Below are 3,408 nucleotides of genomic sequence, written 5' to 3' on the forward strand. Positions count from 1 at the left end.
CGCTGCGCGCAGGGGGAAATGGCCGCGTCCGCCGCGCGTGGCGGGTGGAGAGAAGTCATCCCACTGCCTGTGAGCTACCCAGCTCTGCCGGCCGAGAGGGAGCTGGTCTGATAAAGCGATCGGTCCCGGCTACGTGTGATGAGTGTTAAGAGTGCCGCCGGCTGGAGACGGGGCAGGCGCGGAGCAGGGTTCCTTCTGGCCGCGGCAAGTGGAAGCCGCTTTTCTCTCCACGGTGGCTGCCTGCCTGTCCACGCAGAAGCCAGCTGTGCCTCCTGCCCGGTACCCCGTGGCCCTTGCTGACTGATGGAAATGGCCCTTCCAAGAGGCAGGTTTTGGAAATTGTATCTGCTCTTGGCCATTATCGTATCATTCGCTCCTCCTTTTCCTATTTGTTTCCTAAACTTCCACCAGCTGCCTCTTGGGCTCCTGGGCTTCATGCCATCGGACACTCCCATAGTGAGGCCCACCCCTTTTCGCTGCTGACTCACTGGGTGGAGATGGTTTTGGAGAACCAAGAATGATTTTCTAGTCTTTTAAATGCAGTTGCCCAGGGAGAATGTTAAAAAGAAAAGCTCTGGTTCACCAGGATGGCCTTATTATGCTTTGGGCAAAGTTGAGTAATTTCTTGAGTCACCATGGGGTTTGTGTAAGCTTTTTTTACACAAGCTTTTGAAATGTACCTTTTGAATAGGCGATACTTGCCCAATTCCAAAAGAGTTAAAGGTACATTATGTCCTAGCTCTCCTTCCTGGAGGCAGCCACTGTTTTTGTACTTCCTTGAGGGGACTCTCGGGGTATTCTCTATCTACATGTTCAAGGAAGTAAATGTATTTTTTTCCACATTTGGTTGCAAATGACCTATGTTGTTTTCAACACCCCCTTAATAGGACTTAGAGATAATTTAATCTATAAGAAAAAAAAAAAAGAGCTGCTCATTTTCAGTAGCTGCATAACACTTCATTGTATGGCTATTCATAATCTATTTAACCTGTCCCTTACTGATGGACTTTTAGATTGTTTTTAACTTTTTTCTATTACAGATAGTGCTGTAATTAATAGTCTTGTACATATATGTGTTGTATTTGTGCAAATATTTCTATAAGATACATCTCTGGAAATGGAATTGTGTTCTAGTTCTTTATGTAATTACATTTTTCAAAATGTAACCAGATTCACTTTCTTAAAAATTGCATTAAGTTTTCTCATGTGCAGATAGTCTTTATTTTCATTCTGTTTTTAAACTCTTGTTGACATAATTCCTCTAGCCCTTTAAAGGTAAGATGAAAGAAATGCAGAAATAGGACTTTGTCACTGGAACAATTCCTGGGATTTAGAAATTTAATTGTTTTTTGTAGTCTTTGGTACGGTAACTACTTGTTGCCTTAAAAATGTTATGTGTGTGTTTCATAACTTATTTTCAAATGGTCTATCTGACTGTTGTTAGATGTTGTTGTCCCTTTACTCCTTATACCACCCAGGCTTAGAGAAGAAGAGAGCCAAAAACATTTTAGTTTGTTCCTGTTTTTACATCCAGGCCTTTGTATATCAAATAACTATTTTAGAACTGAATCAGTTTTCTTAATATCTTACTATCTTTTTTATTAACTTACTAGAGGCCTGGTGCACAAAATTCATGCACTCGGGGGGCGTCCCTCAGCTCAGCCAGGAGCCCTTGGGGGATGTCCGACTGCCGGCTTAGGCCGGCTCCCCACAGCAGTCTGGCTGAGCAGTGCTTCCCCTGGTGGTCCATGCACGTCATAGAAGCAGTTGAGCATCCTTAGCATATCATTAGCATATTATGCTTTGGTTGAACAGACGACCAGACACTTAGCATATTAGACTTTTATTATATAGGATAAATTTGACTCAGTATATGTCCATTCATTCTAAGTTTAGCAAGTTTTCAGCTTCTATCCTGTGCTTATGTCATAAGAGACACTATAATAACTTAAATTTATTACCTCATTTTCCTATATTGTATACTCAAAAGGCATGATACCTTCTCCCCATCTTTATCAGCACCTAGGGCAGTGCATATTACATAGTGGGTTTTTTAATAAATTTTGATTTTGATTTGTTTGGGGTCTTTATATAAAAATAATACAGATCCTTTACAGCCATATTGGGGAGAAGAGCCAAAACACATATTGAAAAAATTAGCAAATTGGATGGTAGATCTGGAAATGTCAATCTTCTAGTACCAAAATATGACTCACAGACCAGCAGCAGCAGCATCTGGAGGCTTAGTTATAAATGCAGAATCTCAGGCTCCATCGCAAAACTACTGAATCAGAGTCTGCATTTTAACAGGATTCCCAAAGGGACTCACATATATACTAAAGTTAAAGAAGTACTGTTTTATCTAGTACATTGTTCAAAGAAGGGAGAAAAGATTTGAGCTGGATGAGTGAGGAGGTGAGTGAGCTCAGGCTTGAGGCCAGGTCAGCTGAAGATAACAGTGGTTTGCGCAGAGACGTGCTGAGAATGGTTCAGGTGGTAGAGCTTTCGCACTGGGAGTTAGGTGTTGGTAAAGATAAATTGAATAGATAAATTGGAACCAGTAGTAAGGAGATCTGACTGTCAGGCTAATGAATTTCATTCGATACTCCAGCAGTAGTCATTGAGGAGTTTTGACCTGAAAAGTAATACGCGGAAAGAGCAGCATTTTAGGAACGTTCACCTAGTGATGGTGCCCAGGAAAACTGGACGTGTGAGAGTATAAACAAGGAAATAAATGAAGTAATTTTAGTAAAATAGGCATGAAGCAATGAAAACCTGGTCTAAGGATATGGCCGTGAGAATAGAAAGGACTGAAAGAATAGGAGAGGCGCCGAAACCGGTTTGGCTCAGTGGATAGAGCGTCGACCTGCGGACTGAAAGGTCCCAGGTTCGATTCCGGTCAAGGGCATGTACCTGGGTTGGGGGCACATCCCCAGTAGGAGATGTGCAGGAGGCAGCTGATCGATGTTTCTCTCTCATCGATGTTTCTAACTCTCTATCTCTCTCCCTTCCTCTCTGTAAAAAAAATCAATAAAATATATTTAAAAAAAAAAAAGAATAGGAGAGGCATTTCAAAGAAGAAGAGAAAAAGAGTATTGGGTTACTTACTATATTGGAGTAATAGGTAATTTAAGTAGTGGTACTATTGACAGATATGGGATATTAAGAGTGATCTGGTGGGGAATGAGTATTTAATTGCACACAAAAACCTCCTAACTAGCTTCTGTCTTTTTTTGTCTTCACTGTCAAGGTCAACCTGTTTTTTAAAAATATATATATATTATTGATTTTTTACAGAGAGGAAGGGAGAAGGATAGAGAGTTAGAAACATTGATGAGAGAGAAACATCGACCAGCTGCCTCCTGCACACCCCCCACTGGGGATGTGCCCACAACCAAGGTACATGCC

General features: G+C 41.5%; 1 protein-coding gene across 1 annotated transcript in view; it reads left to right on the forward strand.

Moving 5' to 3' along the window:
* Nucleotides 1-43: 43 nt before the first annotated feature.
* ANXA7 (annexin A7) overlaps nucleotides 44-3,408 on the forward strand; it is a 25,270-nt gene continuing 21,905 nt past the window's right edge. The window contains exon 1 of the mRNA XM_005864669.2: nucleotides 44-325. The gene's annotated coding sequence lies outside the window, so the exon portion shown is untranslated. The remainder of the gene's footprint in view (nucleotides 326-3,408) is intronic.

The sequence above is a fragment of the Myotis brandtii genome, unplaced genomic scaffold, assembly GCF_000412655.1.
Source record: "Myotis brandtii unplaced genomic scaffold, ASM41265v1 scaffold190, whole genome shotgun sequence".
NCBI classification, from domain to species: domain Eukaryota; kingdom Metazoa; phylum Chordata; class Mammalia; order Chiroptera; family Vespertilionidae; genus Myotis; species Myotis brandtii.